The sequence below is a fragment of the Dicentrarchus labrax genome, unplaced genomic scaffold, assembly GCF_905237075.1.
Source record: "Dicentrarchus labrax unplaced genomic scaffold, dlabrax2021, whole genome shotgun sequence".
In the NCBI taxonomy this organism is placed as follows: domain Eukaryota; kingdom Metazoa; phylum Chordata; class Actinopteri; family Moronidae; genus Dicentrarchus; species Dicentrarchus labrax.
In genome coordinates this window covers 25,357,977-25,384,952 of record NW_026136707.1, presented here as the reverse complement: position 1 = coordinate 25,384,952, position 26,976 = coordinate 25,357,977, and the positions used below count along the sequence as shown (strand labels likewise).

The 26,976-nt window shown below is 40.7% G+C and overlaps 1 protein-coding gene across 2 annotated transcripts in view; it reads left to right on the top strand.

Annotated features, from left to right (window-relative positions):
• cdk14 (cyclin-dependent kinase 14) overlaps window positions 1-26,976 on the top strand; it is a 207,339-nt gene that overhangs the window by 13,213 nt on the left and 167,150 nt on the right. The gene's annotated exons all lie outside the window — the stretch shown is intronic.

Sequence of the window (26,976 nt, the reverse complement as noted above, 5' to 3'; positions counted from 1 at the left end):
ATCCCTTTTTATTCAATTCCTTCACTACAAGTCTTCACCACATATATAATATGAGTCTGGACGGACATGGATGTAAACTGCTACTTCAATGGTTGGCGGAGGTAAACAACCGCTGAGCAGTAAGTCTAGTTTTGCTCCATCTGATTCCATGTGTCATTGGTCTGTGTCTCCATCTGATTCCAGACCTTATTTCATATTCATTCTAACTAGGATAGGAACAGTTTGCTGTCATACTGCAGCCTCAGCTGCTGTGTGGTGCTGTGGCGTAGATGAGGCAATGAGGAATGCTAAACTGTAAGATTTTCCCATTGAGAGAACTTTGTCTTTGTTTCTGTTGGCAAAGGGACAGGAGAGCTCAGAAATCACATATATTTGGCAACATGGCTGTTTATCAAGATTCCTGCGATTATTTGGATAAGAAGATATAGCCTATGTTCTTGTTCAGGAAGGGACTTTTGTGGTGAAACTACGTGAAGCAGGCCATTTCTGGTAGCCAGTACCATGGGAATTAGCTCAGGCCATTTGCTATAAATGGGCCTTGCTACTAAAGAAGAATGTAAAGAATCTTAGAAGGAAAGAGACTCCTTCCTGTCCCGCAACATGATGTTTGTATGAAAGTGAATGATGGCCCGCAGTATGTGAACATATGGCAGTTTGGCTTAAAACAGCAGTTGTGTGTATGTGCGTGCATTCAGACCTTATGTGTTTTTTGATAGAGGCAGACAGACACTGAGAGCCTGTTTGCCACTGGTTGTCTGTTGAACTGATGATCATTTGTCATAGTGAATAGGAAACTATGTGTCTGTTTAAAGCATAGGGACGGCTGGTCAGACCCAGAGGCCTGAACCTACGTTCAGATGGCGGAGGAGGCATAGTTTCTTGTTGTTTTTACTTTTGGATGTTTGATGTCGTAAAAAATTCTGTCATGTTTGGCGTCCCGATCGTCAGGACAACAGCGTTCAGCAGGGGCTTTCAAAATGCATTACCAAAATAATCCATATGAGAGTTTTCTGATCTGCCACCACAAGGCAGTAGTTCCCAAATTGGGAGGCGGGCCCCCCTGGAGGGATGCAGAGCCATTTCTGATGGCGGGTGGGGCGGACCAATGACTAGGGTGAAAAATGTGGGGAGCATGTAAAGAATGTGATTCATTAAGCAACAACCAAAGCTCGAATGCTTTGAAAAGCTAGACTCACAAGCTCTCTCTAAACGCTCAAGATTCAAGTTTGTAAGGTGTTTTTGGAGATAAGGACATGTAGACGTACAAGAAAGACTGATTCTTACAGGAAGGAAAGGAAGAACATGTGACTGTTCGTAAGATACAGGAAACCACACCAAAACCGCATTTCTGGTGCTACAATTAGACGCTATGGACAACAGTCCATCCACCTTAACCTCCCTAAGCAGTCTTGTAGCACGAACTGCCTGTGCTTATCAGAGACACCAGTCACACAACCACAAGAGGTCAGTTGTCAGAAAAATGTGAACAAAAGACATTTCAGTGTTGAAGGAGTTTTATTCCAGGACAAAGTGCTATTCTACCTCAAAATCTCTGACCAAGGAAGGAAATCTCTGCTCCCACATGAGTTGTTACAAACGGATGAAGGATTTGAGAACACCCTGAGCTCTTGCCCTCTCTCTCTCTCTCTCTCTCTCTCTCTCTCTCTCTCTCTCTCTCTCTTTAATGGAAACAGATCCTGAGACCTGACTGGCTTAATCTGAATCTGTGGTAAAAGTGCTGCACTCAACAGAAAGAGCCTGTGGTAGGCTTTGATTATGGAGCATGGTCTCTCTGTATATCTGCTTTGTGTGTTTTATTGTTAATAGAAATTGTCTATAACATTTGACTTAACCAAACTGTCAGGTTTTGTTCTGGGTTTTGACAGAAGTCGTGATTGCTACAGAGGTAATGATTTTCTCATTAGCCATCTATGAGTCTTTGTTCTCTTTCTCTTTCTCTTGTGCTCTTTTTCTCTTTTTCTGACTCTTTGTCTCTCTCCATTTTGTCTTTGTCATACTGGAACTTCATTATCTTCTCTCAGTCCAATTGGAGCTGAATAATTTCATGCGTTTGGTGTCGGGATCAAAAATTAATGCAACGAATGTGTTTCTTAATTACTGGAAGCCCTTGGAGAATCCAAAAGCAAAACACTGTCATTAGTTGCAAGGAGTGAAAATCACTCTGAATTCAGTTTTTTTTAAAGGAAAAATGAAATCTTGCTTCCATGTCATGATTCTTGCTGCTCTCATCTGTTTTTGTCACAGCATGAGCCTTGAATTATAATGCTCCATCTGCATTCTGAGTAGACCCAAACAAATTCCACCTTTGTTCATTTTTTATGTTTTACCTGCTTGAATTAGCATTGCCCAGACAGCTGATTATAATTTAACAGCCCATTTATAAAACTGCATCACATGAATAGTTTATTTTTGACAAGTTAAAAAAAAGCTCCTACTTTCCTCATGAGTTCAGCTTTGCCCCATTTGTTTTAAACTTTATGTCCCTATTAGAGATGGGACAACATACGATATTATTGTGTATCAGGATAAAGAACACTCAGATACTTTTTTGTGGTAAATTTCCATTATTGTAATAATCTGGAATCAGGATAACTATCCTTGAAAAAGCTGTCTCTCTCTCCAGCATACAGTCCTATATTGATTTCCTGATTTAGTTTGATCAAGGGGACAAGAGGGAGCTTGAACCAGTCATTCCAAAATCCTAATCCTTTCACCATGGCTGATGGTTCGGCTCGCCCGTTGTATCCCCCACAAAAAAAGATTGGATTTGGAACTGGATGTGTGGAAATAATATAGATTCCAAAATGAAGAAGATGGAAATGAAGTGTGTATCTGTGATGCAGAAAATGTGTTTTTTTAAGTGGGGATGTGCACGTACATCACTGAGGCCGATACATATCAAAATGCACTTCCAACAATCCAATACATTGAAGAAACTATTGCGATGCAGTGCGATTCAATAATTTGATTCAACGTAATACGGTGCAATTCCAAAAAATCTATGCAATTCAATGTGGGACAGATAGTTTGATTTTATTTCTTTAGCTCTTCATAAGCAGCTCGAGGAACAGTGCAAACAGATTATTGTTGAAAATCAACTCTGTGGCAAACAAAGGTTTATAATACTTTTATACATTAACATTTTGTTCAACAAGATAGTCTTCACAAATGCCACTTTGTTAGCAAAGCTTTTTATAAGAAATGTAAAAACTTTAATGCCGGAGAAGAAAGTGTTAAAACCTTGTAGGCTTGTGTTAACCACAGACCAAAACCCATTGACTTCTAGACAAGGAAATCGGATTGTTCCAGGTTTTAGGACTCATTCCTGCAATACTCTATTGGCTTTTATTAAATTAACGGATATCTTCTAACACAGTTGTTCATCTTTGTACTAATGATTCAGCTCCAACTGCCAGTCACCTAACATTCAGCACATTTGACATGCTCTGAAGTAGCTGTCAGCTTTCTGCTGTAACCTGAACATAAACGTTGTACATATGAGAGACCCAGTTTCCTGCATCTGGTCAGGGAATTGGAGAAATCTGATCTTCCCAGCTACATTTTTCTCAGAAAATGTCAACTTCTTAGGCATTTGCATGCGTAGCCGGGTTTCTGATGTGCCTTTATGTGTACCACATGTATGTAGAAAACAAATCAGTCAACAGTGCCTTGTATCACTAATAAACTTAAGGGAGTCATGGTTCAAAAATACAGTGGGGGGTTTGGGAGAAATCTGATTACTGACCTGCTGCATGTGTATGTGGATTTTACAGTAACAAGGTTATTATATTGTATGTATTTGTGGTGTAACCTGATTTCTCAGCGTAATGTGGTTTCTTATATGCATGTAAACATACTGTCAGTTCAGAAGAAAAAAGTCCTCCCACTTTGCAGCCCTTTTGTCCTGTGCCGGTGGGCGGTATTACTTGTGTTATACTTGTGTTGACACACAGACAGATGATTGGATTAACCATGACCCTCTCCCACTCTCATCCTGAGCTGATCTGGAGATTGAAGCTGAAGAAGAATCAGATTGGACAAAATGGCTGACATGGTTTTTGATGTGTTTTCCCCTGTGAGACTACCTCACAGGGTGAATGACAGTTTTCATCACATTTAGCAAACATCTCTCTCAGACCATTAAGCCCTGATGAATTTAGAAACGCCATCAGCATCTGTTCTGTCTGTCTTCATATTGTCTGTTTACAGCGAGGGGAATGTATGAAGGTTTTCCGATGTCTTTTTGGTTTGCAACATCACTCCTCTAAGAACAAGGTTAGGAACGTGACTGGCTACTGGCTGAAGCATTTCCCAATAGCAAATTAGCATGCATAGAGGGCAAAACGGCAAAGGCGGAGTCCCTTTCAATAGATTTTTTTCCTGGTTGAAGTTCAATTACCAATGCTTATTTTGACAACTTTGAAAATTCCAATCAATGCACTTCTTTGATAACGTTCCCTGAAATGACGAAGAAGGGCTGTTGATTAAAGTGCATTGTGGTTATCGTTGTAAAGATCCATTGGCTTTATGTCCTATGTGGTAAACCTAAACATGAATTCAATACAGTGTTGAGCCAGAGAGGTGACTGGGGAGGAGGAGAAAAGGCATTAGGACCTATCAACCTGTAAACCAGCAGAGATAAAAGACCTCTGATGAAAGAGTGAGATTAATGGGTGGAGGTGGGTCGCCGGCATGTTCAACCTGGAGTGTGGATCCCACTGTGGCCCACGGGTCGGATCAGATCACTTTGCTGTGGAATGTTACCTTTCCGTATCACCCTCTCTACCCTTGACATACACATTATCAGACCCTCAGCTTGGGTCATTTAGCTGCATCCTCTAGAAAAGACTCCGGGTCAGAGGTCACAAGGAATCACAATAAGAAATCAGATGCAGTAACAGCATGATGATTAGAAATGAAAGGCGAGGGTTTACGAATGACTTTCAGACAAAATAAGGTCATTTTTAGGTGAAGCCTTTGTATTGGTTTGTCAATAATGACTATTTGTTTCAGAGGTGAGCAGGATTGGGTCGGGAAGAGAGATTTCTGAGACAAACATAGCAGTATTTATTTGAAATGTAAAAAGAGCTATTGACAATAGTTCAGTCAGACAACTCAAGTTTGAAATGTTTATTAAAGCAGTGAGGCATATTTAGATTTTGGCGTCTAGGCTCCGACCTCATCACTCCCCGCAGATATGTTTACATAGAGATATATCCATTAGTGTAACTCAGATAAACACTTACAAATACACATCAATTAAGATTTTAATAACTGATGAATGATCTCAGTAATTTACAGAGATGCATCGATTGGGAAATTCTGGGCGTATACCAATGTTTAAAATAACTATTTGGTTGATAGCCAATGCCGATATTTGGTTATAAACCAATGTGTTTAGAATTTTTCCGAAATTTTAACCGTGAACCAAGAATGTCAATCTGTTAAAGAGCACTAGTGGAAAAGCCATGTTAGCATGCTAAAATACTAAACTGTACCTGCTAAACATGATCTTGTTATCAATCTAATTTAAAACTGCAACGATTAGTCGATTAATCCATTGTTTGTCAACTATTTTGGTAATCGATTAATTGTTTTGAGTCACCTTCAAGACAAAATGGCTAAATTCTGATTTCAGCTTCTCAAATTTGAATATTTTCGGGTTTTCTTTACATGACAGTGAACTGAATATCTTTGGGTTGTAGACAAAACAAGATATTTGAGGACGTCACCATGGCCTTCGGGAAGCAGTGATCAACCTTTCTTACTGTTTTATGGACCAAACCACTAATTGATTAATGAGGGAAATGACTGACAGAAAATAGTCGTTGGTCGCAGCCCTGATGTCATCGTGAGCATACTGGGGTTAGCATTAGCTCAAACTGCTGCCGAGCAACTTGAATGCTTGAAGACTTTTAGTCTTACACTGGTTGTCTAAGAAGCTGTTAATGAATGAGTTTCACCACTGACTGTCTAGCCATGAATGAAAGCAGTGTGCTGTTATGATTAACGTAGTGTTTAAGAGCAGAGAGTTTTTTGTCTAATGAACTAAATGCTATTTTAGAGGTTTTTCAAATGAACGTGATAATCGGCTAATAACATGGATTTGGTGACATGAAAATAGTCACATTAAAAGATAAAGAATGTTAAAACATCTTCTGTAATTCCAGTTAAGAAATAATACGTTACCGTAAAAGGAGAAGGGCTCAGGCTCACCTTTCAAACAAAAGTCCCTGATGTGATTGCATTGTGGAAGGACTTCACATGACTGCGGTCGGCGTTCATCCTCAATCAGCACCTGCACCAGAAATATCACACTTGTCTTCTGAAGGACAGGCAGCCTCTGTGCAGTCTGTAATTGCAGACACAATACATATCAGATGGCTATTGTCAGACACTCATTGTCACTGTCGTATCTCAGACACAACATTTCCAGCTGGTGGCATGGTGTCAGCCTGCTGCTAACTAGCAGCGGATCAGAGCAAGCGACGGCCCATACGTTACAGTAAGAGAAACAGAAGAAGACACTTGATGTCTTATTCATTTCTGATTTTTTTACCTTTTTTTTGTTCCTTCGCTCCTTTTATAGCCCACTCCTGGGAAGTGCGATCGTGTGAGGTCACACTCTGACTATCATATTGAGTATTGCTCTCAGAATTGTCTGGCAGTAATCACAGCCAGGAATTCACACTTTCGCTCACGCTGTGCTTCTATAAGCCTCTTTACACGCTATCAGTCGCTTCCATTTTAAAAAATGTCAGCTCAAGTTGAAAAGAGATGCATAAGTATTAGTCTTGATTTGGTCAGAGGAACAGTGGTGAGAGGAGGAAATATTTGCTTTATTTATTTTAAAAATGTATTTTCATTTGTTTACACACACTCAAGCTTAACTTTGTTAGTATACTTCTGCCTACGCTGCATGCTGGAACCTGTGCCAGCCTCTATAGCACTCAGCTGACACCTGGCTCGCTTCCATCAGGCCTATGGAGAGACAATCAGTGTCTGATTGATCGTAGCAGCATTACTGTACAGCAGCATTTATCATCCAGCGGGCCTGGGGGAGCTCTGTGCTATCAGCAGCCACCTTTGACTCCTGCACTTGTTTAGTGGTCACCTGCATATAGCACAGTCTAATGGAGTTTAGTCAGTGTGCAGGAAATGTGATCACTCGTCACATTTACACCTTTGAAACAAATTCCAAGTATTGCGGTGCGTGTCTGTGGGGAGTCGGCAGGGAATGTGCATATACAATAAACCGAGCTGCTCTGTTATAAATATAACATACTGTAATGTTGTTGCAGTAAGCTGTACAGGGGCTCTCCTGGGTGCTAGCATCTGAAGCTGCCAGGCAGGCAGCATCACTGTGTGGGTTGTATGTTCTTTCTATATGTGCTCATGTTACCAAGTGTCAGGAACAAGCTTCAACTGACGTGGTTTTGATGGTTTTATACCTTGCATAGGCTGTATTTTAGACAACATGGCCATTTTCATTCTTGAAAAATCATTCAAGAAAATAAACAAGATGGACCCCAGTGCCTGAATTGGACCAAAAAAGTGCCTAACCCTGAACACAACATAACCCCAATTATCTTTTATCCTTTTTGACTTGGACATTTTCAGTGCTGTTTTCTTAGCAATTAGCTAGCTGTGTTTACATGGAGATGCAACAGTTACACAATATTTAGGAGTACCTCACCCGCCCTGCTGAACGCAGGGTTTTAGAAATACTGAGGTCAAAAACTGAACTTGCTAGGCGGGGTTGGGGTCCAGACCTTGGTGACCTCAGTTATGGGTATGTCCATGCTCATCAGAGGTGGCGGTGCTCAATAAGAAGTAAGGGTACTCATGGAAAAAAATCAGGAGGTAGGTGTGATGGGGACAAAAATAAATACAAATTGTCCTCAAGTTAATAAATTGCGCTCACAACTGACTAATAGCCCTGAGTAGGGCATGAATTAAGAGAACGAAGACAACAACAGCTGCCAAAATCCTGACGCAGCTCAGCTCTCATCAGTTTAGTCAGTAGTTTTGCTGTGTGAAATAGCCGTTGTATAGTATAAGTGTAAATGCAGTAAATATATATTTGAGAGTTAAAAAAAGTATTCTGAGAGAGAGTTTTTTCTCAGAAATAATTTTAAAAATTTCAAATTTATATTTCTTTATGTTCTATGAGAAAATACTTTCTCTCAAAACTTTTTTTAGTCTCAAATATTATTATTTTTTGCTATTGGTATGAAAACTTTTTCTCTCAAACTTTTTTTTTTCTCTCAGATCATTTATTTTCTTGCATGTAATAAAGACACAAATCTAACTCCATACTCATTTACAGTAGATTAGACTAGATAAGGTATTTCAAAGTTTATTCTGAATGAATCTGTGAATATGCAAATGTTGTTCATTTCTAAAGTGTTCCTGCTGGACACAAGATGTCTCCTCCTTCACTGTAAAGTCCATTCTCAGTGGATGTGCACTGGTGGCTTCAAGTTTCTACATCACACTGTACAAGTTGATACTGGACCAGGACTGACTTCCTAACTATTTGTTAGAGTTGTTCCGATTCCGATACCAGTATCGGGAATCCCTCCAATACTGCCGAAAATGCTGGCATCGGTATCGGCGAGTACTGGAGTTCAGGCACCGATCCAATACCACATAATTTATTAGAAATAGGAATCTATTTACTGGTTAGCTCCGTTAGCTCTGACACAGTTCTTCTTCGCCACTCTTAAAACAGTTGTGCTGTGCTGCCATCGGCAGCTGCTGTTTTAGAGGGGCGAAGAAGAATTGATCACCTGACACCAGACACCTGTTAAAAGGAGCTAACGTAAGCGCATCATGTTGGCGGTTTGTCAGTACTTTACAGTGGATGTTCCCACCAGTAAGACGGCGACTTGCAACATATGCAAAGAAGCAATTTCGAGGGGTGGCATGAGTGTTGCAAATTTTAACACCAACAACTTAATCAAACATTTGAAGACGCGTCACGCGAAAGAGCATGACGAATTTACCAAAGCTAAGGAGAAAAAGAAGGACGAACTGCAGCAGCAAACTCTGGAAACTGCCTTCCAGCGACGAGATAGATTCCCCAAAGACAGCCAAAAAGCAACAAAGATAACCGACAGAATGTTGGAGTTTATTGTCCTGGATGACCAACCCCTGTCTGTCGTCGAAAATGTGGGATTTCGCCGCTTAATGGAGCATTTGGAGCCAAGGTACTGTTTGCCAGGTCGTAAATATATCTCCGAAACTGCGCTACCCAAATTATACGAGACAGTTGGGGAACACATTTCGTGTATGCTGAAAGACGTGCATGCAATCAGCTTTACCACGGACATTTGGAGCTCCGACGTGTGCCCCGTGTCTTTGCTAAGTTTAACGTCACACTGGGTGGACAGAGAGTCAACATTTACCCCTCGAAGTGTGGCAACATTGTTGACGCAGGAAGGAGGCTAGGAGGAGAGAGGGCAGAAATGCTCATCTTCTTGAAGAAGGATCAGCCTTTGCTCTTGAAATTATGAGCAATACTACATTGCTAAAATGCTACTGCAATGTGTAGCCTACTTGTTTTAAAGTATTTTTTGTTTACTGTGTAGCTGCTGCTGTTTTGATTTGTATTTTTTTATGTTTACTTTATAGGTTGGTGTTGCACTATTGGTAAATACTGCACTATTTAAAGGAATCATTAAATTGCTGTTTTATACTGTTCTATTTAAAAATACATTTAAAAATAAATGGCTTCCATTTGCTGAATTCATTCATGTTTTACAAAGGGTTTAACCTGAGCCAGGCCTTACCACAATGATAATCATATCACAGTCATGCAGGCGTAGTATGATTTTTTTAACACACTGGTATCGGTATTGGTACTCGGTATCGGCCGACACCCACAGCATGAGTATCGGAATCGGCATCGGGAGGGAAAAAATGGTATCAGAACATCTCTAGTATTTGTGTTGTCTAAAATTATGCTGGTAGGCCCAACAAGAAAAACATTTGAGTGGAGGAGGACTTTTTAAATTTTGGGGAGATGTATGCCTTTATCGGATAGATATCAGAGGGGAGATGACAAGAAATGAGGGGAAAGAGAGAGTACAAGGCCCACAGGAAGTGAATCAGGGACATTGCAGCTCACGGTCGGAGCCCCAACCCCTGCGCCATAGTTGTCTTATCTTTGACATCCCTTAAACATGCAATTAGTGATGCACCCTGACCCAATGTTATTGCTCTCTTTTGAACAGCTTTGTACCTCGCTGTGTGGAACTCATTGGAATCAGTCAACATGTAATAGATTACTGCAGCGCTGGAAACTGAGTCAGCAGCCCATTGTGACTGAATGAATGCAGCTGATGCCAGAAACATCGCATTTTGTAACACTGACAGAGAAACCAATTGATGTGAATCGCTTACATCATGACTGATACCCAATCTAGTTAATAAGCTTAGTATTGATCCGGTGCATCGACTAGAAAATGCACAATGTGTTTAATACAATTTTTTGTGCAATGATTAATTAGAGAGCATGGATTGAGTCATTTGAGCACACATTTTATTAATTAACTAATTATTTTATCATGACATGGATTTGAGATGGAAAAACATAAGAGTGAGAGGTCTAAATGAAATGTGTAAAGAAATCCAGTGTTTGTACATTGCCTGTGGTCAGCTAGGAGCTTTTTGAAATTTCAGAGGTGGACCACACTGAATGAAATCAGAGCTGTAGTTAAACGTCAGTGTCACCTTGGTATATATATATATATATATATTGGTCTAAGGGTAGTCTCCAGATCCCACTGCAGGGCAGGATCAGTGTTCTAGCTCTGTGTTTGAAAATCACTTCAAGATGTCCTGTGCTCTTTCTTGTTCGACCTCTGAGCCCTTCTTTTCTCTTTTGCTCCCCTTTTTCCTGAAGATATTGATAGATACCCTTGAAGACTCCGTGTGTGTGTGTGTGTGTGTGTGTGTGTGTGTGTGTGTGTGTGTGTGTGTCTATGTGAACCACATCATGCTGCCAAAGGGACAGCGCTCCATATCCCTCTTTGTGGCTGAGCACACCGGGGTGGAGAGTAATATAGAGCCAAGATTACTCATTTATTCTTGTGCAGACTGTGTGTGTGTGTGTGTGTGTGTGTGTGTGTGTGTGTGTGTGTGTGTGTGTGTGTGTGTGTGTCCTTGTATGTGTTTTCAGTCCATGAGGAGCAGCCTGTACATTATTATTATTATTATTAGTATTATTATTAGGTTAGCCGTTGTTAGCTTTAGGATTAGCAGTATAATTAGGTTTATGTTTTGGTAAATATTTAATTCGTCAAACCTTCATTGAGACCACAAACTGAAGCTCACTAAAGGTGCTGACTCAATAAAACGCTCAGATTCCACACAAAAAGTCCCTCATTGTCTCTTATGTGGGTTCCATCTTCAGTTTTTTAATCTATGCCACCCATGCTGGATCTGGTCAGACCAGTCACAACTGTGGGTTAATATGGGGCCGGTTTCTTTTGATGATTGATGTCTAGTCTGCAGGGCCGTCCAGTGCAACACACAGGCTCAAGAAACCCAGACCAAACTGTGAAACTGATCAAATATGAGGGAAGATTCTGTAACTGTGTTGCCTATTTCTCACCTCAGATCTTCTCAGAAATATATTTTAGTGTACTGTTTAGCTGTAATTTTTGAAAGTAAAGTTTGTGAGCATTTTTTCCTGCGTGGATCAAGCGGCCACACTGACAAGACTACGTGAAGATGTGTCTGAAGATATTTTTTGCTTATCGGCCTTGTGAGCGCAGACATCGACCGATGCCAGTTATCTCAAACTGCTGGATAATCAGCCAACCGATTAATCAGTTTATCACTCGTTAGGTTTATCCAGTTGCATCCAGTCTGCCAGTCTGTCTACTGATAATGGCCATTGGAAATCGGAAATGAACGAAGAGGCTGCAGACAAAATAGCATATGCAAATTACTCTGGCAGTGCCAGGCTAGCTTAATACCACCAAACACTTAAACATTTACATTATGAAATAGGGTAGGAGTAGCTGAACATTTGGAAGTAAGGATGGATGTTTAGTCTCATCTAAATCTCCAACCTAGTAGCAGTCCAACTATTATTCTGCTGTTGTGAAGACGGTTACGATTGGACATAGCAATTTGATAACAGGGAGCCAAAGCAGATGTGGGATCAGCAGACCATCAACCTCTTTGAATTTGGATAGGAAAATGAACAGAAAGCGCACTGGATGCAAAATGGATAAAAATAGCATGGGTGGACTGGAGAAATGGTGTATTGGCTAAAGAATTAAAAGTGATTTGCATAAAACTACTCTTACAGTTATAATTTACCTCCAGAACATTACTGAAAGCCACATTTGAAAATGTGCATCCTCAGTGCCTCCCAGTATCCAAACAACCCTTGGACAAACCCAAACCTTACTATTGGTAACTTGGAAACATGGCAAGTTGACAAGGACTGCCCAAATGCAGAGGACTAGGTTTTAGGAATTGCCTACATGATTGACATGTCTCCTATTACAGTAAGTGATGGTTGTTTCTGCTTGTTTCTCCCAACTCGACTCCAACTAGGCTCTCTTCCCTTTGACCTAATTTTCTGGCTCTAGTAACTGGCAAAAATAGTGAGGAGTCATGAATCAGAGCTCCAAACTGTCAGTCACTGTCCCTGCATCCATGTCTTTTTGCAGCCTATGGCTGAGGTCAGGGTAATAGGGGTGAGGCTTAAGATAAGAGATTTTAAAAACGAATAAATGAATAAACTCAGTGGAAGTTAAAAATATACATGTGATGATCTGCTGTCCCATTCCATGAGCCCAATTTTAGCGGACAGCCTTTGAGCTTCAGTGAACTCATTAACTTTGAGTGCTGCGCATGTGTTTGCCTCCATAAGACTCCCACTGTAGCGGCTAATCCTGACTGACTGATTGTCACAGTTCAAGTTGTCGCCACTAGCCATGTTTGTTTGGCTCCGTCAATCTGATCTGTGACAGCTGCTGGCTAATCTGCGTGCGTTAGCCTGCGAGGCCTTGGTCAGAAAATTCTCCCAATCTGAGGATGATGGCTGAGCTGAAAGTGAACTAAAAGGCTGTTAACCCTCCATGTGCTCACTCAGCTCTCACCTCCCTCTGGAGGACTCCATATTGGAGAGTAATTTAATTTCACTCAGTATAACTTTCCCTTCCCCTGCATCCAAGGATTAGCACTATCTGTGTAAATTAGCAAGGATTCGCCTGCCATCACTCACCCTAACCTCAGGGTCCCGAAGAGGTAATTCTGGGAGATGTAGTACTGAGCATATTTATAGATGAGTCCTCTCTGCCATCATGGTCAGCGGGAGGCCTTGAGTGTCGGGTACAGGGATAGCATCTCATTATAAATTTGGAGTGGTCTAATCACTTCTTTAATTAACCCTCTACTAATCGGCCCTGGAGGAAACTTAATGGATTAAATATTGCTGAGATATTAAAATGCAAATGGAGATGAGGAGCTCGGCCTGGTGGGCCTCTGTCGTGAAGCATGCCGCGATGATGGTGTCCAATGTGATGTCACATCCATCATACTGAAGGCTGTAGAGCTCCCCCATATGCTCCAAGGTTCTGTGTTGTTGCTGTATACCGACAGGAAATGGACCCTGACTGCGCACCCGAGGAAATGATAGAGTAAGGTGATTCCAGGAAATGAGACATAAGAAGGGTAATGGAATGGGATGTAACTGTGAATCAGCCTGATGGTTATGCTGTGGGTTTAGTGGGTTAGGCAGGCAGACAGTCATGCAGATTGCTTATTACCCTTGCAGATTTTAGGCGAAGAGTCTACACCCCTGCTGGCCTTTTAGTGGGTGCAATGTCCATTAGACCCAACACGAGAATTGTGTGACAGTTTTTCATATTGTCAAGCTTCTGGAGATAAAAATGTAAATGTTGTCCACCCATGGTGCTACAGAAAGGAGAATATGTCCTCACCGGAGAAGCAGCAACATCAGCCTTTTGTTCAAATGCCTATAACGACCTATCCTTATATTCTCCAGACAAGGACCTCTTGTCGCCGGGCAAGTAATGATCAACCGTCAGGAGCAAGGGCGACACATTGACATTGGAAAGGCATCACAAAACTTGATGAATTACTTTCTTGATTAATTGATTAGTTATTTGGTCCAGAAAATAGTGAAAAATGTTGATCACTGTTTCCCAAAGCCCAAGGTGACGTCTTCAAATATCTTGTTTTATCCACAACCCAAAGATATTCAGTTCACTGTCACTGTGAACTAAAGAAACCAAGAAAAATATCTGTTTTTTTTAGGGCTTAAAATTTTGAATAAAGTGGTAGAGTATACCCGTTTTTTGCTGATCAGATAATACTAGGGTAGGCGACATTGAACGAGACTACAGAGAGGTGGCTGCATCAGAGCCAAAGTAACCAATTTTTAAAATGAATTTAAATCTGCAATAGGATAAAAAATACCACGAAATATCGGTAAAAAATGCTGAATATTGGATCCAATAATTGACCAAACTGATAATTGGTCTATCCTTACCAGAAAATATTCACATTTGAGATTTTTGTCTTAAAAGAATAACTCAAAATGATTAATACCTCAAAATGATTCATATCAAAATAATTAGTTGCAGAGTAATTTAAAAGTTGATGATATATATATTAATGGACTAATTGTTGCAGCTCTACTCTTCAGGAGGAGGTCAAGATGGGTTAAGACAGGAGACACAGGAGACCTCTGTTTGCATCACATGTTCTACCAATAGTCATTTCTTTTACCCATGACCAGGATCATTCTGTAACCGTAACAAAGTGGTTGTTCAGGCATGTTAGTTAGTAGACAGTAGAGACAGAATGACTGACAGGAAATGAGGAGGGAGAGATGGGGGATGTCATGCAGCAACCCCCGGCCAAACACAAATTGGGGATGTTGCGATTATGTAGTCAACATGACAAAGGATCTTTCTGTCGTTTAGTTGAAGGGGGACGGGGGGTTTAGAGGTCAGAGGGTCACCAAAACATCAGGATATATCCAGAGTTAAGTTGCTCTGTATTGCTACAGTGTTGGGGAGGTCCATTTCTAACCTGTTCAGCTCCAGTCACCAAAAATTAAGAATATTATTTCCTTGTAAACTTACTTGTAATGAAGAGAAGCCCAAAGCATGACATTTAGGTCTTGAAGTTTTTATATGTAATATAAACACATCCCCAACACTCAACACAGGTGCACAAGATCAACATCAGTTAGGTGATGTCCAGGAAGTTGGACAATTTGACAGAACTCACCATCCTAAAACCTTCAAAGCAAGGCAGAAATCAATCTTTCATTGTGTTTTTCCATCATTGCTTGTCTCTTGCACCGAGCCAGAAGAATTGATGTCAGCCTCAAATGTCAAGGTAAATATTGCCTTTAATGAATGGCCTGCGTGTGGGAGGAGAGAGGAGAAATAAAATCATGCTTTCTGACCTTTGGAGTAAGATAAATACCAGCACTTCTCTCTAACAGAATATTGTTCTTGTCTAAATCTGGATGCTGTTTTCACCACAGCCATTAGGAGAAGGGGGTCACGGTTTGGTCATGACGTGCATGTTGTTTGCTTTGTGAGAGTTTCTGTACCTGCATGTGTTCGCGGAAGCTGGGCTATGTGTGAATGTGCTTTTGCTCCAGCATTTCACCCCCATCTGTAGACTGAGGAGGCCCTTAGAGGGAGCATGACATTTTTAGTCCAGAAATGGAAGAGGGACATGGGAACATTGTATGTTGGTCGGTGAATTGCAGTCTGTGGGTTAGGGTTAGAGACTGATGCATTACTTTCCTGATGAATTGGGCTAGTTCTGGCCTTTTGGTACGAATTGAATACATTCACTTGAGGTTTTGAGGGAATATGCTGCAGGTTATATTTTTATTGTAGAGTTGATCATTCCTGATGATACGGATTTACCATGGCAAGTAGGGGTGCACGATAATTACAGGATACAGGAAATTATTACGTCATTCCGAGTCCGATATCATGACTAATAGCCCCGATAACATATATAACTTTGTCAGCACGGCAGTGCCCCGCTCTGACTATGAGACCTGAATAGCCTGCAGTGAATGCTGCATTCAAGTGACGTTGGCTTAATCAGAAAAACTCTTTCTGACTGGGATGTTGGAAAAGAACTCGTTAACTCGGTCATAGTTTTGGTAGTTGCTTACGTGAATTGATATCCACAGTATTTTTCTACATGTTACACATAAACAATAGAAAATTTCCGTTACACCGTGAATGCAGCACAGCGTGCTTACGTTTGAAAACAGACAACATGGCGTCGATTGTGTGGGACTTTTTCAAAGTTTCTGAAGAAGACAGGTCACTTGTTATTTGTAACAAATGTTCCAAGCAAGTTCCACGAGGAGGTAAAAGTAGCACGAGCTTCAATACATCAAACCTGATAAGTCACCTGAAACATAGCCATCGCTTTGACGGAGTCTCTCTCTCTCTCTCTCTCTCGATCAATCGATCGATCGATCGATAAAACAACTGAACCTCATCTACTTTAGTGAAAAGGTATTCATTTGAATGGAACCATAAGCCAACATCATTTAAATGTACTTCTTTGTTACTATGAATGCACTTTTTCAGTTTGTTTACACAGACAAGTGTAACTTGTCTCAATGCATTATGCACATTTTATTTATTGTTATTGAGGAATGCACTTTTTCAGATTGTGTAGAAATGTTTGAATCTAACTTGTGTCAGTGCATTCATTTTCTATATATATATTTTTTTTTTGAACTTCTGGAATGCACTTTTTCAGTTTGTAATCCCGCTGCATGTATTTGCATCAGTTCAAGGGGCCTTTATTTTTTTTGAGAGGCTTGCCAATAGTTTTTCATTGGAAAAAATAAATATCTCCATTTAAAGAGTCAAAACTGTTTTTGGGTTTGTTCATAGTATTAATGTCATGATCTTAGGTCATGATCATATATATATGTGTGTGTGTGTGTGTGTGTGTGTGTGTGTGTGTGTGTGTGTGTGTGTGTGTGTGTGGTATCGGTATCGGCCTTTAGGAGCTGAAAGTTATCTGTTATCGGTATCGGTTTAAAAAAAAAGTTATCCTGCATCCCTAATGGCAAGCCCTTAGTCTAAGCTGATTGTAATAAGACATCAGATGGTCCCAAGAATACTGCAGGATTTATATTTTATTAATATTTTTTATTTTCTAAATAAGGCCTCCCCACTCTGCCAGGAACTGTCGTCTGTTGAAAACATTTCTTTAATAATTTTCAGTTCAGCACAAAAATATTGGAGACTGCCTGATGTCTGCTCCATAAAACAACCGCATTGGTTTGCAATGACATATTCATGCCCAAACAAATCCTTGCTGATCCCCTGACTTTGCCTCTAGCGCCACCTGTGGTCATTATCAAAATAGTTGCTGGTAGGCAGCTTTTGTTACAGTCAGACAGAGCCAGGCTAACTATTTCCCCCTTTGTGCTAACTTACACTAACCAGCTAGTTGCTGTAGCTTCCTTGTCAATTAGCACAATGAAATTCTGCAGGAAAAGAAAAAGTTGCGTGGTGTAATAAGTAATAAACTTTGTAGTAATATAGTTATTATCATATTGACAGTTTGAACAGAAAGTTATTCAAACAATTATATGGGATTGTGATGTAGCCAATGAAAATGGACCATAATGCACAGGAAGATGAACGTGTGAGTGCGGAGCAGTGGCAGCAGGGAGACTCCTGTAGGTGGCGGGCAGCTGCACAGAGCTAGAGGCACTCAGCTCTCATGTTGATACTGGTGATTAAATGGTGTGCAGCAGCTGGTGCCTATATTAAAGCATCTAATCACCCTTGAATGATGGCGGCGGCACACTCCGTCTCCTCATTCAGACCTCATTTAAATCAAAGCAACAAGCATAAACATGGATGATATGTGTTCGTGGCCCCGGACTGCTGCACTCCAGAAATGTGCCAAACACACAACGGAAAAATGTCAAGTCTGAATATTTAATCAGCACTGCAACACATGCTGACAGGACTGCAAAGTGCTGAATAAATGGACTGCTAATTAAGCAGCTAGTTAAATCAAACATGATGTATGTGTAGATTGTGGAATATAAAGGTACAGTCAGTATCATTTTGAAGTAAATAAATCATTGCCACAGTAAGTCTGAAACACAACAACACGAGTGAGAAAAATAGCATTAATCTACCAAGTGTCACATGGTCAGACATAGTTTGGTCCAACAAGTTAGCTTCTGAAGTTTGCTCTGTTGAGTCTGACAGTTTTATGAGGCCCATTTTGACTAAAACTGTCCAGGAACTCAACCCAAGATGGAACGTACCAAGTAATAGTACCCCACAGAGTACGGAGCTTCTAGTAGCCCATTTCCATACACCTGTGCTGGATTGGCTTGACTCAGTTTGACTCAGTGCAGCAGGGATTTGCGTCACCATTCCAGCGGGGCTACCCACTTGAAGGTGTGTCTTTACAGGTAGAGAGCAGCGATGGTCGAGAGAGCGTTACCGCGAACAAAGCCAGGTTAGCAAGAATCTCTCATCGACCTTATTTACTGCAATTCAGTTCAATTCAATTCAATTTTATTTGTGTAGCACCAATTCATAACAGAAGTTATCTCAGGACACTTTTCAAATAGAGCAGGTCTAGACCGAACTCTTTATAACATTATGTACAGAGACCCAACAGTACCACCATGAGCAAGACCTTGGCGACAAGGGCAAGGAAAAACTGCCTGTTAAAAGGCAGAAACCTAGGACAGACCCTCCGGCTCTAGGTGGGTGGTCGTCTGTCTCGACTGCAGCTGTAGCTGTTTTTAAGGGGGCTTATGTGCCAGACTATTTTTTGGCTGATATGAACTATTAGCTGAAACCAGGTTTACAATTAATTGATTTGTTAGTGAGCTTTAGTTTAGTGTTAGGCAGATTTTGTTACTGTCCAGACAAAGCCAGGCTAACTGTTTCCCCTGGTTTCTAGTCTTTGTGCTAAGCTAAGCTAACCCTGCTGCTGGCTTTAGCTTTCTGTTTAATGGACAAAGATTTCCATCTCTAGTTCTAAGGAATAGTGCTGTTTGGAATCTCAATGGACTGCAGGGAGAGGTTAGATTGATTAATAGGAATGTGAATTTGAGAAACACTTCTACTACATTAACACTACAGGCAAGACATAGTGGCTAATAAACATATCCACTGTGGTTTCATGTGTAATAATAATTACACACAACCATCCGCATCCCCATAAGTGATATACTGATTTCTAACTGACAGATCAGCAGTGAACCTACTGTATTGGTACACTTAACTCACTCTGCCTGTTAAATACTTCTCATACGCCCAATGAAATCAACTTCTGCACATCGCACAACAGCACAATAAGCCTACAGAAGAGTGAGGCGGCCATATGACAATCATTTTTTTCCCTTCCCGCTGCAGAAAGCCAGCAAAAGCGGCTTTGTTGACAGGCTCCCTTGCTGAATCTGGGTTGGCAACAAAGGATGTCTTTCATCCTTAGTGGCTGCGTTGCTATCTGCAGGAGGCTGCAACCTTCCCTTATCTAGCTCCAGATAAAGCACTTTGTCATTCAACAGTTTACCACTACCAAAGCCAGAGGATTCAAGGCTTCTTCCCTCTCAAGTGTAGAGCTGTTTGAGATGCAGCGCTTCACATTTATAGCAACACAGAACTGTGCACAATCCCAGTCAATGTAATTTTAACCTGAGCCATTTTTAGATTCTCTTCTTGTCATTGGCATAAGGAAGGGGGATGGCATATTTCTTCAATTATTTGTCCCAAGTGGTAAATGTAAATATTTTCCCACAATTTCTTCTTGACTTCTTGACTTTTTAGGCAGATGAGCTCTTGGACCCTTGGTCTGCCTGATTGTGGTCTTGGCCAAGTAGGGTTTTGGATGATTTCATCTTTATAATAAAAAAAAAACCTGTGTTCTTCCCTGGAACCTTTCAAATGTATGTAGTTTTTGATGAAAATATGTGTTCACTTTCCTCACTTAATGACTGCTACAGTAGTTTTAGTAAACCAAAACTAAAAACAGTAAGTCCGGTTCAGTGAAATTTCAGTATTCCAGTATTTTAGGGAAAATGTCACATTGTAAAGAACACGAAAATTGATAGTGTTTTGGAGAATTTATATAATATCACTAAACAAAACATTGCAATACAATTTTTCTTGATATTTTCTTACACCCCTAAACATCACTAACACAGACACAATGTTACTGAAATGCTTGACGCTGCTTATCACAGCTCAAGTAGCTTAATTACATTTTTGTTTTCTTTTTATTTGTTAGCATAAATTGTATTTTTTTGTCATAGTTTTGGCTATTGAAGTTAAATGTACTACAAGGAGGTTTTATGAAAGGAGTGGTTATGAAACAGTCTCAATATAATACTGATGCCTCTATATGAGCTGCATAAACAAGTCAGTATCAGTGAGTAGACTGGCTATTTATGGAGTTATTCTTAATGCCTGCCACTAGGTCAGATTCCCCTTGGACTCAATGAAACAAGGCAGTAGAAACATTACTGCTTTTTTCCACAGAGGTCGCCAGAATCAACACAAAATTAAAATTCCTTGTACAGGCTTTAACATGGTTATTCAAGAGATGAAAACATAAGAAAAGCTTGTTTAGGATGCCAGAGTTACTAATTACATAGGAAACCTGGGTTATTTTACTGTAGAATCACATTCAGTGAATCCTTCATGGTGACACCAGGGCCACTCACACTGAGGGAAGTTCCCTCCCACTCCCATTTTGTCCATTAAAATCCAAATGGATCACATTTTCTTTCTGTAGTTCCTTCGGGAGGCACAAACACATGAAGTTGTCTCAAACAGTGGCCTACACGATGATAATAAATCTCTCTCGCATTAAGCAGTGTTATAGTTTGAAGGCAGGACAGAAAAAGGCTGACAGAGGGTCCATACATGCATGAGCTGACCTCACCACGATGCTTTATAACCGAATTTCCTGTTCTAATAAAAGGAGTGGAGAGAAACTCTTAAAAGATGTGGGATACAGACAGTGATTGAGTGATACATTAACCTTTAGGGGTTTCAATGTGAAATTAGTCAGTTCTAAATATTTGAAAGTCATTATGAAAAGTCTTTGTGAGCTGTTGCAGGTTGGGTCAGGAGTGAGATCATCTTACATGTATTTGCCAGTGCTCCCTCCCAAATGCTGGTGGTCAGAGAACAAAAATGTTTTGTAAAATACCAGATCACAAGACTCTAGTTAGTCACATTATAATCAGGACTTACATTATACTGAAATCTATATCTGATTGTGTGTGTCCCACATACTCTACTGTGCCATATACTGCTATATTGCTACTGCAGCTACTGCCACAGTTAGACAGATTAAACAGATTAATCTTCAAATTCCTAGAGTTTGTTCCCACTGATACCAGTCTAGATCATTAATCATTAAGCATTTTTGGCTGCATGGAATTGTGTTATTAAATATTCTTACTAGAACCAACAAGCTTCTGTTAAATGTTTTCAAAATTTGTCAAAATAAAAACCAAAATTCTTCTACATTATTTTGTTGTTCTTGCTGTACCGAAAAACGTACCACAAACGTACTGAACCGTGACCCCGAAACCGAGGCACATACCAAACCAAGCATTTTGTGTACACCCCATGTAACCACTTGCTACAGTGATCTGCCTCGTCAGTGTGATTGATGCAATCTATGTACACCTTAACAATGTGGTTCAGGTGGCCACATCACCCATCTCTGCATAGGTGGCCAAAAGTTCTGTAAAGTGGGTGTGATTGTCTGTTCTGTAAAAAGTCATAAAAAGGGAGGGGTTCAGATGCTGTTTGCTATTCTGAAAAGCACTTCCTTTAAAGCAGACTGAGGCCTTAAGAAGAGGAGCTTTGTACATGTAGAAAGATAAGGGCTTTGAACTATGCTATGTCATATGCTAAGCCCCTCTTTGATCAAGAAACATACTCACTGATGAAGTCAGCACCTTTGTAGCCTATTGTCTGGGTTGTGTAGTGAAGTTGGCTGACTATTAGAGTTCATCCAAGTACTGCTAAAGGGTTTATGGTCATTGACGGATTGCTTAGGGGAAGAAGAAGGAGAAGAAGCCTTCCAAAAATATAGTTTCAGTTCAGTCTTGAACTTTATGCAGCAACGTATCCAAGGCCTTTGGAGACTCATTGTACCAACCTGTAGGAGACTCATTGCCATCTGCTGGCCGAGCTGAGCCTTAATTCTGTCTACACTTTCTGTCAATGTGTCACCATTTACAGCACTGACAACCAGCCTGCAAACACACACCAACCCTCTACATTTCTCTCATCCAGAGCAGCTCTTCCCATTATCTCAGCACAGAATCCACATCCCTTACAGTGATGCCTTCAGACAACAATCCGCTTGACTGATTTCCACAATCAAGGCTGTGTGAGACATTTCTGTTAGCATCAGTGCCCGCAGCCAAGTCTCCTCCTTTACATAAGTCTTAAAAGCTGCAAGGCTACATGAAGTGAAGAGTCAAGCCAAGGTCAATCCAGCTTTAGAAGTCACACTTTTCCAGCACCATGTGCCTTTGAGACTTTGGCTCTCTGTGCAGGTTCGCTACAGTAAAATGTTAGCGCTAATCTGAGGGCCTGGAGCAGTGTGCTTAGTGATGAATAGGGATTATAGTGCTTCTTTAAATTCTGCGGCAGCACTGTCTGTTTCATGTGCTTGTGTTGTATCATCCTGCTGATTTGCATTCTGATGCTCGTCAGCAGCACAAAGCTGCAGTTTATCCCTCACGGCGGGCAAACAGCAGACTGATGAGCTGTTTGACCACCACTATGAAGAAGTAATTGTCTGGAGCCTCATCCCCTCAGGCCAACGTATTGTTTTATGAATTAGTCCTAAATTAATTGCAACGCCGAGCTCGGGAGACAAAATGTTTTCCAATAAAGCAGTTTTATTTGTGATTCGCCGCGTGTATGGGTTTGTGATTTGGTCTGCTCTTCTATTGATCTGCAGGGCCCAGAGGTGGCGGGCAATGTGGAGCACACTGCAGAATAACAATGACAGAGTGACGGAGGGACGACACGGTGGCTCTCTTTCTTCTGGAGAGAAGCCAGAGGCGTCAGCAGGATCCTAAATCCTAATACAGACAGTGGGAGGGAAGGATGGTGCACAGATGTGCTATCTGAGTTGAAGGGGGAATTAGGCCAAGCGCGGGTGTGAATATCACTGAACATTTGTCCACATGCACAAGCACACATGCGCACATAAACACACACAGGCACAGAAACCTATATAAACAGCTGGAGCGCTAAGAGTGGCAGCTGGGCGCTTCATCCTCTCTAGGTCATTCAGTCCTTCGTCATGGCCAGCGTTAAATGGATATGGTGCTTCTGCGGCATTATTCGCTTTTGTCCTTGTCAATCGATTGTCACTTTTCTCCGAGAGGTAGGTGCCGGTTTGTTGTGTTTTTTAATTAACAAGGAGGAGTCAAGGTCAGCAGCAGGCCGAAAGTCGCACTCCTACACATTCTCTGCAGCTTTACAGAGCTGCCGTCACACACTCTTTAAAGAATCTGAAGAAATGTGTTGCACTAGTTAGTGTGCCTGTGCCCATGCAGGGTGTACAACCAATTAAACCATGCAGGCAGCATGAGGTAGGATTCGGCTGTGAGTGTGAACACACTAGGCTCATTTTAATGGCCACCTGAGGCGGACCCTGCCTCTGTGATCTCACTTTGGCCTTTTTCAGTTTTCCAAGTTTAACTCCTGTAATGATATCCAGCTTCTCTGGCATTTTCTGACCTTGCTGACAAACCCAAGGTTGATGTTAACTCTACTGAAAGTGTATACATACATACACTGATCATGTGACACGATTTTCCCCAGAAATGTCCTCTGAAGTCGCTTCAAAGAAATAAAACAACTTAATTTACTCTTGGCATGTATGACTAAAGTGTTTTGGATGGCATTTAATTTCAGGAGATGGTTCCGTGTACAAGAGTATTCCATGAGGAAATGATGAAAATCTAATTGTTTATTTCATTTTAATATTCTATTATTTAATAGTATTGGAATATCCACTACTTAAATGTTTATTCCTATTATTCCTAAACAGTAAGAAGAGGTATTGAATAGCTAAGACACAATGTTTACCTGTTGTTGATAAGATTAGGTTTTTTTCTTTTTGAGTTGTTGTCTTGCTCTCGAAGTAGAGCTGTATGTTGGCGTCTATCAGATTATCAAAAAACTTTCATAAACTTTTAAACTGCACACTCAGCTTTGAAGGAAATGTGCTCTTCATTTGTAAGAACGTGAAGAAAGATGTTAATGAAATATATTGTGAAATCTATACACTATAGTGACCCCAAAGACAACAGAAACCAAAAAAGTTGTGTAAACTGCATGAACACTACCTTTTGCTAATGATCCCACAATGCAACAGGTTGCATTTTATCAAGACACACAAGTGGTCATAGGTATTGCTGCTGAGTACTTCTGCATTGTGGACTGGCTATGGATTGTTTTTTAAGATGTAGGTAGTGACTGACATTCATTGCATTGACCGAGGGTGAGAGAAACGTGAATTCAGCACAATCTGTACACACCCACATAGTCCTGAGTCTTAATTATGCACAATAAAGAAAAAAAACCAGTTGTGGATTATGGTTGGTCAATATGTTAACCGCCCACTGTCCGGCGATTGCTGATATATTCGCACAGGCATGTGTGCTGCACCATTCTCCTCTCCTCTCCTGTCCCTCTACTGTCCCAGCCGGTCCCTGCTGTGTCCTCATCTTTACTGGAGCAACAGTCCTGGGTGGAGTCTCCGTAAATCACCTTGTTACTGTGTTCTCTGTCATCAAACTAGTTGAAATAAACCCATATTTCACTGTAGTTAAATGTGAAAATACACTGGCTCTAGAGCTGTTTTTCCTCTCACTTGTTTTCAGCTCAGTGTGTGTACTGCACAGCTGAGAGGCTCTCATTCTTCTGAGGGAGAACATGAAATAAGCTAAATGAAATGAAACCAACCAGGGATGGCCAGTCAGCCAGTTGCTGATAGCCGATATATTTGTGCAGTTGCCTTTCACTAGTGTGGATAAACCATTCTAAACAAGTACCCAGTGTAAATGTATTAATGTTCAGAGTTAATCATGGTTGATTTGCCATCGCCTGGTGGTAACAGGAAGTAGATTTTAATAATGAGAGTTCAGTTGGAAACAATGTGTATCGACCACTAGGGGCAGCATACATGCCTGGAGTAGGTACTCAGAAGAAGAAGAGCAATCTGTCTGTTTACAGCATATCCAAACTAACTGTGGAGTTATGTTGTTTTAATAAAGAAAAAAGTCAATAATTACCATAATGCGAACAACAGTAAAATTAAGATCTCAAGCTTCTATTAAATTACAATCAGTAACACTAGAGTCTAAATAGTATCAGAAATGGGGTTTGATGAATGAAAGTCTTAAAGAACATAGAATTGAGTGTGCAGATAAACTTAAGGTAATTTGAGCTGGACCAGGGTATGGAGAAAAGTCCCTTTTTAAAAAAAAAAAAAAAACTGACCAGCACATGTAATGTGAAATTTACCCCACTTCCAAATCTGTATACATTTAATTTGGCTGCATCACTACATTAAGTGGAAACGTTTAGACTGAGTGTGTTGTACATAAGGATTACATGTTTGGTGGCTGAAGAATCTTTTGGATCTTCATTAGAAAAACAGAGATGGTTTAAAGCTAGCTGTTGTGTGTTTGGACCTACAGGTGGATTGGACATGGATGTGTTTGGGATATCCAGGTCAGAGAAATCCATCAGTTATTTAAGGTCGTGGGTTTGGATCAGGAGACAGCTACTATGATCATGTGACTCAGCTGAATGAATCCTATTATAAGACTGGTGTAGGTTTGTTTGCAGCTGAAAGAAAGAATCCAGTGCACAAAAGGCCTGTGATGAGCCAGCTGTCATCCCACCAGTCGGTCGCTCATTTTACTTTCAGATGATGTAAAGTTACTGTTGCCTCAGTGTGGCAAAATAATCCCATCCGGTGCTCCTCATTCACACAAGAGGTTTTGGTGCTGTTATCTGCAGGAAGCTGTCAGCATGATATGTCTTTCTACAGATAATTGCAGAATAGACGTACAATTATGTGTAATTGCTTTTTAGATTTGGGAGAAAACTTTACTTTTACAAAACAGGGAAATTCAAGGGAGCAATCTATTCTTTAGCATTTTGTCACTGTTTAAAATGGATGTAAATGTTGTTGGCCACCTCAAAAAATTGGATTCAGATTTGAGAGAGACTAAAAAATACGCCTTTTATGCTGTGTGATTTTGTGCAATCCCAGGCAAATGTTGAAGGTTATACACCCCGATCAGCCATAACATTTTGATCACCTGGGCACCCTGGTGTTGTCAGACACAGCAGTGTGAGCCTGTCGGTGCCAAAAACCAAAACTTTTAGTGACTTTGACAGCACATTTGTCCCCAAGGATTAGCTAACGTTACATGGCAGCCAAAGTAACCCCCAGCTATTTTCTCATCTAATTCGGGGAATTAAGAGTTTCTTTTGACTAAACTGCCATTGGTGATTGTTAGGAAGGCTGTGGAAAGACTAACAGAGACGGTTTTTGGTGTGTTTGAAGTGTGTTTTGCGGTTATCTGCTCGGTTAAATTGCTGGTTTTGGCAGTGTGGCCCTAGAACCCATTGTTTTGGTCTGACATGTTGATGCTCTAGTGTGACATCTAAAGGCAAGTTAATTCTGTATATATAATGTTTAACAAGCTTTAGTTAAAGAATGAAATTGATTCAATACAGTGGTCCTAGATTGCTTGTGAGACTTGTGTACAGTTGATTTAGAGCTGTGGCGAATCCAACCAGCCAGCATCGAATTCTGACAAGGTCAGAAATGTCGTACCTCACTATTTCTCAAAATGTGGCTGCTGCT